The sequence below is a fragment of the Neovison vison genome, chromosome 1 (assembly GCF_020171115.1).
Source record: "Neovison vison isolate M4711 chromosome 1, ASM_NN_V1, whole genome shotgun sequence".
Lineage (NCBI taxonomy): Eukaryota > Metazoa > Chordata > Mammalia > Carnivora > Mustelidae > Neogale > Neogale vison.
In genome coordinates this window covers 234,767,297-234,783,432 of record NC_058091.1, presented here as the reverse complement: position 1 = coordinate 234,783,432, position 16,136 = coordinate 234,767,297, and the positions used below count along the sequence as shown (strand labels likewise).

Below are 16,136 nucleotides of genomic sequence, written 5' to 3'. Positions count from 1 at the left end.
ACAGGCAACACAATGGCACTAAATTCATATCTCTCAAGAGTTACCCTGAATGTTAATGGGCTAAATGCCCCAATCAAAAGACACAGGATATCAGAATGGATAAAAAAACAAAACCCATCTATATGTTGCCTCCACGAAACTCATTTTAAGCTCGAAGACACCTCCAGATTGAAAGTCAGGGTGTGGAAAAGAATTTTCCATGCTAATGGACATCAGAAGAAAGCACCGGTGGCAATCCTTATATCAGATCAATTAGATATTAAGCCAAAGACTATAATAAGAGATGAGGAAGAACACTATATCATACTCAAAGGGTCTGTCCAACAAGATGATCTAACAATTTTAAATATCTATGCCCCCAACGTGGGAGCAGCCAACTATATAAACCAATTAATAACAAAATCAAAGAAACACATCAACAATAATACAATAATAGTAGGGGACTTTAACACTCCCCTCACTGAAATGGACAGATCATCCAAGTAAAAGATCAACAAGGAAATCAAGGCCTTAAACAACACACTGGACCAGATGGACATCACAGATATATTCAGAACATTTCATCCCAAAGCAACAGAATACACATTCTTCTCTAGTGCACATGGAACATTCTCCAGAATAGATCACATCCTTGGTCCTAAATCAGGACTCAACCAGTATCAAAAGATTGGGATCATTTCCTGCATATTTTCAGACCACAATGCTCTGAAGCTAGAACTCAACCACAAGAGGAAGTTTGGAAAGAACACAAATACATGGAGACTAAACAGCATCCTTCTAAAGAATGAATGGGTCAACCGGGAAATTAAAGAAGAATTGAAAAAAATCATGGAAACAAATGATAATGAAAATACAACGGTTCAAAATCTGTGGGACACAATAAAGGCAGTCCTGAGAGGAAAATATATAGCGGTACAAGCCTTTCTCAAGAAACAAGAAAGGTCTCAGGTACACAACCTAACCCTACATGTAAAGGAGCTGGAGAAAGAACAAGAAAGAAACCCTAAACCCAGCAGGAGAAGAGAAATCATAAAGATCAGAGCAGAAATCAATGAAATAGAAACCAAAAAAACAATAGAGCAAATCAATGAAACTAGGAGCTGGTTCTTTGAAAGAATTAATAAAATTGATAAACCCCTGGCCAGACTTATCAAAAAGAAAAGAGAGAGGACCCAAATAAATAAAATCATGAATGAAAGAGGAGAGATCACAACTAACACCAAAGAAATAAAAACCATTATAAGAACATACTATGAGCAACTCTACGCTAACAAATCTGACAATCTGGAAGAAATGGATGCATTCCTAGAAACATATAAACTACCACAACTGAACCAGGAAGAAATAGAAAGCCTGAACAGACCCATAACCAGTAAGGAGATTGAAACAGTCATTAAAAATCTCCAAACAAACAAAAGCCCAGGGCCACACGGCTTCCCGGGGGAATTCTACCAAACATTTAAAGAAGAACTAATTCTTATTCTCCTGAAACTGTTCCAAAAAATAGAAATGGAAGGAAAACTTCCAGACTCATTTTATGAGGCCAGCATCACCTTGATCCCAAAACCAGACAAGGATCCCATCAAAAAAGAGAGCTATAGACCAATATCCTTGATGAACACAGATGCGAAAATTCTCACCAAAATACTAGCCAATAGGATTCAACAGTACATTAAAAGGATTATTCACCAACCAAGTGGGATTTATTCCAGGGCTGCAAGGTTGGTTCAACATCCGCAAATCAGTCAATGTGATACAACACATCAATAAAAGAAAGAACAAGAACCATATGATACTCTCAATAGATGCTGAAAAAGCATTTGACAAAGTACAGCATCCCTTCCTGATCAAAACTCTTCAAAGTGTAGGGATAGAGGGCACATAACTCAATATCATCAAAGCCATCTATGAAAAACCCACCGCAAACATCATTCTCAATGGAGAAAAACTGAAAGCTTTTCCATTAAGGTCAGGAACACGGCAGGGATGTCCATGATCACCACTGCTATTCAACATAGTACTAGAAGTCCTAGCCTCAGCAATCAGACAACAAAAGGAAATTAAAGGCATCCAAATCAGCAAAGAAGAAGTCAAACTATCACTCTTCACAGATGACATGATACTATATGTGGAAAACCCAAAGGACTCCACTCCAAAACTGCTAGAACTTGTACGGGAATTCAGTAAAGTGTCGGGATATAAAATCAATGCACAGAAATCAGTTGCATTTCTCTACACCAACAACAAGACAGAAGAAAGAGAAATTAAGGAGTCCATCCCATTTACAATTGCACCCCAAACCATAAGATACCTAGGAATAAACCTAAAGAAAGAGGCAAAGAATCTATACTCAGAAAACTATAAAGTACTCATGAAAGAAACTGAGGAAGACACAAAGAAATGGAAAAATGTTCCATGCTCCTGGATTAGAAGAATAAATATTGTGAAAATGTCTATGCCACCTAAAGCAATCTACACATTTAATGCAATTCCTATCAAAGTACCATCCATCTTTTTCAAAGAAATGAAACAAATAATTCTAAAATTTATATGGAACCAGAAAAGACCTCGAATAGCCAAAGGGATATTGAAAAAGAAAGCCAAAGTTGGTGGCATCACAATTCCGGACTTAAGCTCTATTACAAAGCTGTCATCATCAAGACAGCATGGTACTGGCACAAAAACAGACACATAGATCAATGGAACAGAATAGAAAGCCCAGAAATAGACCCTGAACTCTATGGTCAACTAATCTTCGACAAAGCAGGAAAGAATTTCCAATGGAAAAAAGACAGCCTCTTCAATAAATGGTGTTGGGAAAATTGGACAGCCACATGCAGAAAAATGAAATTGGATCATTTCCTTACACCACACACAAAAATAGACTCAAAATGGATGAAGGACCTCCATGTGAGAAAGGAATCCATCAAAATCCTTGAGGAGAACACAGGCAGCAACCTCTACGACCTCAGCTGTAGCAACATCTTCCTAGGAACATCGCCAAAGGCAAGGGAAGCAAGGGCAAAAATGAACTATTGGGATTTCATCAAGATCAAAAGCTTTTGCACAGTAAAGGAAACAGTTAACAAAATCAAAAGACAACTGACAGAATGGGAGAAGATATTTGCAAACGACCTATCAGATAAAGGACTAGTGTCCAAAATCTATAAAGAACTTAGCAAACTCAACACCCAACGAACAAATAATCCAATCAAGAAATGGGCAGAGGACATGAACAGACGTTTCTGCAAAGAAGACATCCAGATGACCAACAGACACATGAAAAAGTGCTCCATATCACTCGGCATCAGGGAAATACAAATCAAAACCACAATGAGATATCACCTCACACCAGTCAGAATGGCTAAAATCAACAAGTCAGGAAATGACAGATGCTGGCGAGGATGTGGAGAAAGGGGAACCCTCCTACACTGTTGGTGGGAATACAAGCTGGTGCAACCACTCTGGAAAACAGCATGGAGGTTCCTCAAAGTGTTGAAAATAGAATTGCCCTATGACCCAGCAATTGCACTACTGGGTATTTACCCTAGATACAAACGTGGTGAACCAAAGGGGCACGTGCACCCGAATGTTTTAGCAGCAATGTCCAAAATAGCTAAACTATGGAAAGAACCTAGATGTCCATCAACAGATGAATGGATCAAGAAGATGTGGTATATATACACATGGATGGAACTAGAGCGTATCATGCTTAGCGAAATAAGTCAAGTGGAGAAAGACAACTATCATATGATCTCCCTGATATGAGGAAGTGGTGATGCAACATGGGGGCTTAAGTGGGTAGGAGAAGAATAAATAAACAAGATGGGATTGGGAGGGAGACAAACCATAAGTGACTCTTAATCTCACAAAACAAACTGAGGGTTGCTGGAGTTGGTAGAAGAGGGGTGGGGTTATGGACATTGGGGAGGGTATGTGCTTTGGTGAGTGCTGTGAAGTGTGTAAACCTGGTGATTCACATACCTGTACCCAGGGGGATAAAAATATATGTTTATAAAAAATAAAAAATTTAAAAAAAAAAGAAAGAAAGAAAGAAATTCAAATTAAAAAAAAAGAAAACCTATAAATTAGCAAACCTAATTCTGATCACAAAGAAAAATTCATGGATAGCTTACTCACTGCCAGACTCGTGAGTGTACAGAAAACAAAATGGTGTCCACTAGACACCCATGGCACCCATAATGAACAAATCATATTTTTAATAGTCTAGTTTTTAAGTTTTTCCTAATAGGCAGATGATAGGGATTTCATCAATACAGCTTAGCAGAAATATCACCAAAAACTTTTGACAAAGTCATGCTTGCTTTGCTGTGGGTAAGATGATGTGTGAATGACCAGATTTTTAAGCTCTTTAGAAGAATGACTCTAAAGTTATTCCTTAATGATTTTTCTTTATAAAGCTTTCTTCAGTTACTTGGATAAAACCAAAAGTGAGCTCTATTTTGTTCAGATGACTCAAGCCTAGGGAGAACAAATGGGTGCAGAAACAAAACTTTTACAGAGTGATTTGAAACATGATTAGGAATTAAAAGCAGAAATCATAACCTTGAAATCTCACAGTTGACTCTTACAACCAGCTTCCCCTTGTTTCCATCATGCTGTTGAATTCAATGAAGGACATAGTTCTTGTTCATATAATCACACAAAATTTGAAATAACTGGGCTACAGTTTTAAATTCATTAAAAATAAACTGTTCAGCCTTGGGCAGGTTAATTAATAATTTATCTTGGAAATAAGATTGAATTCCCAGTAATACTGTTTATATAAAATAAAATGCTGACTTCTCTTCATTTTTCTTCTCCCTTGTTCCCATCAGAGTATTTATTGAAAGCCAACTTTAAGACAGGTGCTATGCCAGATGCTATAGATATATTTTTCAAAGAAAAGTTAGACAGGTGCCCTGCCACCAAAGTTTAGAATTACATAATTTTGATTATATGGTATACTGTATAGATGAAAGACTTAAGCATAAAAGAAGATTTTTTATTTTCCATTTTTCTACTTCCCCTAATAGGTCTTTTTGGTAAGTTACCGAGACTGTTTTGTTTTGAATATTTATTTATTTTATAGAGACAGAATGAGAGAGAGAAATGATTTTCAATTCTTTCATCTCCATTCTTCTAGTTATAACTTTATATCATGGAAATTTTCAAACATACACAGAAATAGACAAACATTAAAATAAACTCTTATGTGTCCATTGTATACCTTCAACAATTATCAACAGGTTTTGCTTATAAGTAATTCTTGTTGGTTTTCTTAGCTTGTTTATATTACCATTGTTTTCCCCTCTAAATACTTTTATGCTTTTGATTACGTCTTTGACCCAAAAACTACTGAGGAGACGCAGAATAGTAAAGTGGTCAAACATACACACACACACACACACACACACACACACACCCCGCCACCCACTAACCCACCTACCCTTCTCCCCTCCACACACACATTGTAATTAGACAGCTTGGTTTAAATCCCACATATACAAATTACTAGCTAAGTAGTTTGGCACATCTTATGTAATCTCTTTCTTGCCATAAGCTTATTGGCCTGTAAAATGGTAATAATAACAGTATCTATTTAATAAAGACTTTGTAAGGATTAAATGAGCTGATTAAGACAAAAATCTCAGCATGCTGAAAGTATGTAGTAAACATTCAGTAAATGTTAGCTATCATTATTCTGATTTCTAAGTTGTTCGAATTGATTTGTTTGTGCTGGTGTTATTAATTTGTGGCTTTACGGCATTGATTATGGAGAAAGTAAGCTGCAGCATGACTTTTCTTGATTCTTGATTTATTGATTGAAATTATGCTTCTGGAATAACACAAGGCAGTGTTTTGCAAATATTCTATGGGTCCCTGAAAAGAGGGTCTATTCTTGGTTTATAGAGTGGAGAAATTCACTGGATAGCTATAAATCAGCCTCATTAATTATTTTATTTCCTACTTCCACATTTATTTACAGCCTATTTGATCTTTAAAAAATTAAAGAGTCTTGGGACCTTCGGACGCCTGGGTGGCTCAGTGGGTTAAAGCCTCTGCCTTTGGCTCAGATCATGATCCCAGGGTCCAGGGATTAAACCCGCCTCAGGATCTCTGCTCAGTGGGGAGCCTGCTTCCTCCTTTCTCTCTCTCTGCCTGCTTCTCTGCCTACTTGTGATCTCTGTCAAATAAATAAATAAAATCTTTTTAAAAAAAAATTGAAGAGCCTTTTAAAGTCTCCCCTAATATACTTCATATACCTTTTGACACCTGCTTTCTTTTTTCAAGTAACCAACTAAATTATCTCAAGGGTGAAGACAAGTCACTTTCCTGTGTGCCCTGTTCTTATCTGTTGGGTGACACTGGTTACATGCTGCAGGGATTTGCCAATGCCATTCCATTCGTCCGAAGCTCCCTTCCTGATTCCCTTGGATAAAGGTGACACATCCTTAAAGTCTTAAGTTCCCTAATGCCCTTGTATATTAGGTCTTGGTTTTAAGTGTTCCCCATAGCATCCTGTGCTTTCCTTTCTTATCACTTCTATGATGATAGTTCTATAGTTCTTACTGATGACATGTAGAAGTCTAGCTACCTCCAAGTACTGTACTGTACTGTAAGTTCATGAATGGTGGCATTGTCTCTCTTGTTCCATGCCAAGCACTCTGCACAGAATCTAGCCCCAGAAATTTAGCACCCTGGCTTTGAAGCTGAACAGCGGCATCAGAATTCCTCTGTTTAAATACTAACTTTGCCAATTGCTAACTGTGTGTCTTTGGACAAGGCAGTTAGCTTTTCTGGCATTGGTTTTCTTACATATAAAATGGAGATGGTTAACAATCATCTTATGGGATCGTTATGAAGGTTGGAAGAGATGCATTTATAAAACAAAGCATTGGCAGCCATGTTCCTAGGTCCTGGGGATATCGTGATAAATGAGACAGACGAGGTCTTTGCTATCATATGTTTATATCCCAAGGGGTGAGTCAACAGAGGGAAAAAAATGAGACAAATATTTCAGTTAAGGAGTGGTAAGTGAAATCAAAAGTAGAAGGCCAAGAAGAGGAGGAAGAAGAGAAAAAGTTAGCATGTCAAGAGCCCGAGTGGGTTTAGATCAGTGGTTAACATACGTTGAATATTTGGGGATGTCCTTTCTGCAGATCTGGTATTTAAGCTGAGATTTGAATGGCAAAAAGGAACTAGTTATATGAAAACTGAGGGAAGAACATTCTAATCAGAGGGTTCAGTAAGCCTCTGCCATAGAAATGAGCTTTGGGTACCTGGGGACAGCAAGAAAGCTGGTGTAGATGGAGTACAATAAGCCACAGGGAAATTATCATCAATTTTGCACTGTAAACAATACAGTGGGCAAGAGAGGGGAGGCACTTAAAATCCTGACCGGCCCATAGCAGGCACTCAGCAAATGGGAGCTGCTAGTGTTGTCATGGTCCTGGTTTTAGTTATTGGGAACAACAAACAATGGCTGAATGAATAAATGAACGTTTGAATGGAAATGAGTATGATTGTGCTCAGGGAGGATGGAAAAACTGGGTCACAGGATCATTAAGGAACTTAACAAAGCCCACGGACCCTTTGCCTACTGGAAACAGGTCAAGCTTGGGGATAGAAAGGTAAACCTGATTTTGCTTTGAGGAACCAGCAGTGAACCATCACATGAAGTCAGAAGAACCACCTGCTTTGAAGGAAGTACAGCTAAATTGGTGTATTTGTTGAGTGAATGCAGGATGTATTGTTAGTCATTGAAGTTCACTGTAAACATTTCTAGTGGAAGTTTGTTGGGGTAGCCTAACTGTTAACAGTCTTCAACTCTTCTCTGTTGGGTAACATACCCCGCTTTTCTTCGGAGTTACCCTCTTTCTGTACTCAGAGTACTTGTGATGTTAGTGGGACAGTGTCTGGTGGGGGTCTGGCCATTTCACACATTTGCATGTCTTATGGACCAGGTCGAAGACTATATGATACGAACTTATTTTTTATCATAAGCCAATTCTGAACCTTTAGATGCAACATTTGAGGGAAATATTCTTTTCCACTGGGTATTGTTAAAGTTTTGTGTCCCCTTACAGCCCACTATTCCTGGTCACGCTGCTTGGAGGAATGAATAGATAAGATGGAGAGTGGTGGGCAGCAAAGCAAAGTCTATTGAGCAAGAGTACAAAGCTCCCAGAGAGGGAGGGGGCCCAAAAGGGTTGCCCCCAGAGTTTCTAAGTTTAGGGGTTTTTATGAGCTCTTTTTGCAGAACTTTCTTAAGCAATCAGGTGTGCTGAGTCGTGCCCATGAGGGCTCTGGTCACGTATCTGTCTACCTATTAGGTCAATGTCCACAAGCTGATTATATATATATATATATATATATATATATATATCTCCTGGATGCTGACATCCAGGAGCTTAGGTCTTAACTGCTCCCCTTACCCATGATATTGACAAATGCTTTTGTCATGTATTGTCTTATTTTAGGACTTTCTGAAGAGGTAATCTCTGCAAAGGCTACAAAGCAGAATGTCAGTGCAGTCCTCTCTAAGCTGCAAAATAGGAGGATGTCAGTGCTATTTTTTTTTTTTTTTTAGCTTCCTGGCTCCATATTTCCTTGTTGGGAACCCTGGTCCTGACTACCTAACCTTCCAACTAACTCCTGACAATATGATATAATCGTGAAATTGGCAACGACTCTGTGGCCTCAAAAGGAGCTTCAGCTTAAAAATGGAGGCAGGAATAAAGTCAAGGCCTAAACATGGAAGGACCACTGAACATGTTGGTGAGCACCTATGCACCACCTTGCCTAAATGCCCCTAAACACTCGTGTATTATTGATACAATAAATTCTACTTAAGCTCTTCTGTCACTTACAACAGAACAAGTGTCTGTTGGAAGAGAGGTTTTAAAAGACGGGTAATATTTAGACATTGAAACAAATATTAGGAAAAGTGTGAAAAATACCTAAATCATGCTAAATGCTGAACAAATGTAGAATGGCTTTTTCTATAACCTGTCAGATGTGGCTTTCCAGATATGGGCTTTGGGAGTTGATTATTAGTTTCTCTTAACAGAAAAGGTATGGGTGGGCCTTCTACAAGTTAACTCTTTTATCCTTTCCCTTAAGTGCTTTTCCTTAATATGCCTCTCTGCTTACCCTAGTCACTTAAAAACTTCAAGAGATCATGTCCACCCAAAACTTGAATCCAGCTGAAACAGGCAGGGTAGGCTTTATTCAAGCTGATTGCATTAGGTGGGAGAGGACAGAGCTGGGTTTGAAATAAACTCCAGTCAAACAAAACAAAAGGGTTTTGAAAACTAAGATGGGGGGGTGGTTGTTTTAGGCCACCTGCATTTGCTAATTGGCCTTACCAGAGGAGAAGTAAACATGATTGTATCTTCATGTATCTTTTAAGCTAGAGGGAGGGTTGCATCACAGTTGGACTCCTCCCCCACCATGGACACTCCCCAGATGCCCAAGCAAATTCCCTCTGTGTTTACATTTCAAAGGCTCCTAGGTCCCTGTGAAAAACAATCCTAAGCAGCAACATACAAAAGATTTGTTCCTTTGAAGGAACAAAGAAAGAATTAGAATTACAAGTTTTCTAAAGAAACTGCTTCAGGAAAAGGGAGGTCAGCAAGAAAACGCCTGTTTGATTGAGTTGAGGGAAATGTTCAGGCAGTCTTGGTCCACCAAAATGAGATGCCCTGAACATTTCCCCTGAGCAACATCTTTGTGTGCTCAGCTAAAGCAGCTGCATAAATGAATTTAGCATCTTTTTGGATTTGCTCACGTTAAAGCTATTGAAACTGGTTCCATTTTCCTCGGAACATAAATTGAATCCCATCCTGGATGCAGCTCTCTTGCAGGATTAGACTGGTTACAGAGACATTTTGTCCTCCCTGGACAGAAATTTCCATACCATCCCTACTTGTGAAGTTGAGAAAGTAACTATTTTGCATTGCAATTGCAAGGACAAGAAAAAAATAAATAAAAACATGCGCACCCACACACACACACACACACACACACACGTGTATAAAACACCTGACAGTAACTGACACCTAGATATTCATTATTTATTTTAAAGAGTTACATTTTGAATTAAAGAGTATAAAGAACTGTGTGATTATTGAAGCAGAGGTTATGTTCAGAGGTCCCTGGGCTGAATTTTGCTTTGCTCATTGTATGGATGCATGTTTTTTGGTTTTATAGATTTAGATTAGTTGATAATATTTTTAAATTAGAGGATCCCACAATCTAAATTGAACTATTTCCTTTTTGATGGATGTTTAGATTGTCTCCACATTTTTGTTAATGTAAACAGTGTTTGAACATGACTTCCTTTGGAGACCATTGAGTGTCTCCCGGGTAGATTCTGTGATGTCAAACTGCTAGACAACAGGGAACAGGCATTTAACATTTTAAGGGATATGACCAAATTGCCCTCCAAAGCACTTAAATTGATCTATAGTCCCACCAGCTCATATAATGGTTCCTAGTTCCTTGTAACTCCTTTTGGGTTTTATACTGTTTTTTCCCCAATTTAATATATTAAAATTTTATTTCATTGCTTTGTTTTATCCTTTCTTTAGGACTTGTGAGGCACACTTCTTTATTTAGACTTTTTGGTGGTTTGTGTCTCCTTTTCTGTGAATTCTCTGAATCTATTCTTCTTCAACCTTTCTGTGGAAAACTCCAGATTTTTGAAATGCTCTTCTCTTGTGAAATATTCCCCATCTTCCCACCTAGGTCCTCCCCAGCATGGTCCTCGTTAATGACTTACATCGTTGTTTTAGTCAGTTTCTTCCCTAGATCTGTAAGGACCTATTTAAGCCAGAGTGGCCCCACCTCAGTTGAACAGCCATTTTGTTGTTTATGTAGTCAAACTTAAACTGACCCTGCCCCCGCAGGGGAACTTATTTAAACACAAGTCCAGGAAACCAGCCCAGGTACCAAAGCCCAAATACAAGGGTGTGTCAGGTCAGGTGGAGATAACAGCCAGAATGCAGGGATAAGTCCGGTCAGGGGGAGACAGCCAATCAGTAGAGCGCGCATACGGTCTCCCTAGCTACCAAGGAGTGTGGGCCCCGCCTTTTGGGCACCAGTTCTCACCAAGGTGATAGGCGAGTTCAAATGTCTACTATAGGGTAAATTGTAATTCAATTGGTCACTTCTGTGTGGCCTAGCATGACTGTGCAGCTTTCTCTGTGTGTTACAATCTCATTCGGCACCTGTGTGTGGCCAGGCTCAACCGCATGGCCTTTGCTCTATAAAAGTTAGTCTGTGAGGCTGGGAGGGGTCGCTCTCTCTGTAAGAGGCGTGGCGCCGGGCAGTCGGTTTGATTCTCGATGGTTGGCGGGAAATAAAGCTTTGCTTGACCTTCGCTTTCTATCAGTCTCGCTCCTTTAATCGCCGACTCATTATCGGGGGACCCAACATTGGGGACCCAACAGATCCGCACGAATCTGGAACCTGTTTCATCCTTAACACATTTATCAGATGACTTTCATACATGTCAGTGACACCTGCTAGCGCAAGAATGCCAAAAAGAATGAAGTTCCTGGATTTGAGGGACTAGGTTAATAAAACAGAAGAGGTGGGGGATATGTGGGAAAGAAGCATTGCTGTCCTCTCCATTTTGAGGAGAATAAATCTGAGGTATAGTAAATGTTTGTTCAGTGACTGAGTACAGGGCAGCTTTGGATAATGGATTATTACAAATATAATCAGTCCACATTCTTGTATGCCTCTAATCAAATTTGCCCTTAATGACAATGAGCTGATTCCAGGGGCCTGCTTGCTCTCATTATGTTAATCCTCTAGGAGAACGTGTATTTGATGGAGCACTTCAAAGTTTTTTGTAAGCTTTTTACAAAGGTTTTTGTAAGCTTTTTCCTTGGTCACCCTTAATGCCTTGGCTGATGAAATGAGGGAGAGGGGCTTTGCTTGCTTGCTTTTCGTTTGTTAGTTTGTTTGGTTTTCCACCTCCATTCCCAAGCCAAGCCAGTTATTTTCCTTTCCCCATTTTGCACTTTCCAATTCAAAGAGAAGAGAGGGAAAAAAATAGAATATCGAGTTGTCAGCAAACACTCTGTCTTAAATAATTGAATAACAAGCACTATTATCCCAAAATACCTCCAAAAAAAGATGTGCAGCAGATAAAGAGGAGAACAAAAATCTCTGCCTTTTACAGGGCAAACTAGGTGACAGCCTGAAACTTCACATTCACAACAACGTGCAAAGCACAATATCCACATCCATGCTTTATATATGCTTATTTAACACTGATGGCAGGTGCAAAATAGACCGTGGTTTCTGAGATGCTTCATGTCTGCATTCAACTAATAGGCCTGGAGAATACATGCGAACATAGCTCGACTCTATCTGTCCTCCATCCCAGGATTTAATCTTTTCCATTGCTTATTCAATTGGAAACTAAGTCAATTTACAAAGTGAAGGGAAAGAAATACCCCGTCCTTGAGTGGATAGCTCTGGTTTAAGTGAGAATTGTTTATCCTGGGTTATCAAATGCTCTGTTCCGCCCTATTTTAAATAACTTTCTGGGACTTCTCCTGGGACAGCATGCCAGTTTCAAGACTTGCCTATTAGGAAAACCTTGCTGATATTCAGCCTAAGTCAACAATTTCTCTTTTTCTCTAATTGTTCCTTCTCTCTCTCTCTCTCTCTCTTTCTCTCTCTCTCTCTCTCTCTCTCTCTCTCGGGCTCCTTGATGTCCCGCAGTGAGTGTAAACCAGCGAGGCTCCTGCTGCCTTTCACTTTCTACCACTTCCCGTCTGTTGATTTCCATCGGAAGATTCACCCTTCTTCCCATGAAACTGTCCTTTCCTCATGAGATGTCTCATAACATATACTCTCTTGTTAATGTCTTTAGAACTACAGAATGGTAGCGTTGGAAAACCCTCCAAAGACTTACCGATCTCCCCTTTTTCTATTTGTAAATGAGACAGCTGTAGTCCAGGTATGCCACATGACTGACCAGTCACATGAGTAGCTGTTGAGAGGAGAGCCAGAGCTGAAGCCTGAAACCCTGGGCTAGAACCAAAAAAATGCCCACAGGGTTCAGGCACGTGGTATAAATAAGTGAAGTGAGTTGGGAATATGACCATAGTTGGGTCTGCTGAAGCAGGGATGGCCTGGAGAGCTATGCCCCGTGGGAAGGAGGCAGCTATTAGTTAAAAATCACTTTTGTCAAGTATTCTGAGCCTGCAGGAGAAAGCTAGATTCGGGATTGTTGTGTGAAACACCCTGACTTTAAAAATATTTTCAACTAATTAAGATCACATTTGACCTTGAGCAACATGGATTTGAACTGAGTGGGTCCACTTACATGCAGATGTTTTTCAGTAAATATACATACAGTATTGTGAATGTATTTTCTCTTCCTTATGATATTTTTTTCTTTTTTAAATATTTTGTTTACTTATTTGTCAGAGAGAGAGAGCACACAAGCAGACAGAGCAGCAGGCAGAGGCAGAGAGAGAAGCAGGCTCCCTACAGAGCAAGGAGCCCAATGCGGGACTCGATCCAGGACCCTGGGACCATGACCTGAGCCAAAGGCAGCGGCTTACCCAACTGAGCCACTCAGGCATCCCTAATTTTCTTAATAATGTTTTCTCCATATGCTTTATCATAAGAATACCCTATGTAATATGTACACAAAACATATGTTAATTGACTATTTATGTTGTCTGTAAGTCTCCCAGTCACCAATAGGCCAGTAATAGTTATGTTTTGGGGGAGTAAAAAGTTACATGCAGATTTTCGTCTGAGCAGAGAGTTGGTGCCCCAGTTCCTGCTATCGTTCATGATCAAACATACTTTAAAATACTCTTCAGATAAAGTAAGTTGACTGAATCCAGCCTGCAGGGTTTGTAGTTTACAAATAACACTATTTCTGTAGTTTATTATGTAGTTTACTGTATTTTGTAGTTTACAAATAATACTATAGAATTTCATAGGATTTCTACATTTGTAAAATGATATTAAGAACTAGAAGTATCCTGATAACTTACAAAATCCACCTATCTGAGTTTATGGCTGTGGAAATTAAAAACAAAAGGAAAAATATAATAGCTTAAATTATTGGTCTTCCAACCCCATGTTATGGCCACATAATGACAAAGTAGACTTCCCTCCCCTCTCACTTTAGCCTTGGTTCGTGTTCTGCTTTGGCTGATGACTTGTCAGGCAGACATGACACTGTCTGAACTGGAAAGAACTTGTGTGATTGAGCCTGGTCTTTTGCATTGCAACTGTTGGCAATGGGTAAGATGTGCCTTAGCTAACCCTGGCTCAGGGAAGATGAGTGACCTCTGGAACAGACCTAGAATCACACAGTAGCTTAGAGCCAAACCAGGTGAGGTCAGCCAAGATCAGCCAAACCCCAGCCAACTGCTCAGACGTGTTCTTAAGGAAGAAAGAAATACTTGTTTTAACCTATTGCAAGTGTATGGTTTTGTATCACACAGTGATAGCTAAGTCATAGATTCTCAGTAACTCATTACACAGTTGAAGATACACAGTAAGTAGATGGCAGAATCAGAATTAGGTCAGGGCTCCAGAATGTGGATCCAGTGTATTTTCTACTCTGATCTCTGATCTTTCTACTCTTAAACTCTCTGATCTCTCTGTCACTTCCCCCGTATTTCCTACACTCTATTTGTCACACTAAAGCTGGCTAAATGGGGCTGATCTTTGAGTTGTCTTTGCACAATTTTCTTGCAGGAATGATTTCAGTCTTTGTATACACCTACCAGAGCTTTGAATGGAGTTTTGAGATTTCCAGAGAGATAAATGAAAATAATCTAGCTTGAATGCTGCTAGACAATTAAGTTTTGCACAACCAGAATTTGAATTTACATGAAATTAAACCAATCTCTGTGCAAGATGGAGTAGTTTAGAATTAGCACTAATTTAATTGAGGTTGCTTAAATGGCTTGTAATCGGTATGATTGTTGCCAATTGCTTGCATCTTCAGCAAGGTAATCAGAACCCACTCAGCAATTTCTACCTCCAAATCAATTAAACTGTAAAACATATTCCTTTTATTTTAAGAAAGTTTTATGGTTTGGATTTTACTTTATTTACAATTAAGTCTTTATTGCATTCTAATTTACTTGCCTTGAAACATTCATATAGTTTTTTGGGTTTCTTTTCCCCCCTTCAACTCTTCATTCATTTTTCCCAGTAATAGATTCTGTGAAGATTATGCCCTCTTTGGGGCTACCAAAAATAATACCGGCCTCTTAGGGTTGTGACCAGGTATAGATTGTTAGACATAGATATACTCACAACAACAGTAGGCATATTGTGAAAGCTCACTAGTTCTCAACAACATTTTTTTCTTACTGTTGTCATAATCTGCTATTAGGCTTACCTTTCTGGTTCCACCTACCTGTCTTGAAAGTAGCATTGAGGAGAGCCTGGGTGGCTCAGCCAGTTAACCATCTGACTTTGGCTCTAGTGGTGAATCCAGATTCTTGGGATCAAGCCCCACATGGGCTCCCAGCTTAGTGGGGCAGCTGCTTCTTTCTCTGTCATTCCCCTTCTTGTGCTCTCTCTTGTTTTTCTTTCTCTCTCTCTCTCTGTCAAATAAATTTTAAAAATTAAAAAAAAAAAGTAACTTTGCTAAGATTTAATAAAGATGAGCTTGGGTACATGGCTGTGGAATAAATTTCCTACTGTCACACCACATGGGCATGAAAAGCTCCTTGACTGTGATTCTAAGTGACATCTGTGGCCCCTGAAATGTGAGTGATGACATTTACCTATCAGAGGTGATAGGAGTGACAAGAAAGTTCCATGAGAATTAGAAGATTCTGTTTTGAAGAATTTGAGAAATAAAATATTCCCCTGAGAGAGCTTAATATTGTTCAGGACAGTGCTTCTCAGACTTGGATGTGCATACAAACTCTCTGATGATCTTGTCAAAGTACAGGTTCTGAGTCATTTTTTTGCAATGGGGCTCAAGAGTCTTCATTTCTAAAAAGTTCTGATGATGCCAGTGCTGATGGTCTGTGGCCCAGGTTTTGAGGAGGTAGTTCTCAAACCCCAGCGTACATAAAAATCACCAGGGGCACTCAGCAAATGCAAATTTCGTGGACTCTCCCCCA

The 16,136-nt window shown here is 39.3% G+C and overlaps 1 pseudogene; it reads right to left on the bottom strand.

Moving 5' to 3' along the window:
* LOC122890301 overlaps positions 1 to 16,136 on the bottom strand; it is a 93,747-nt pseudogene that overhangs the window by 16,947 nt on the left and 60,664 nt on the right.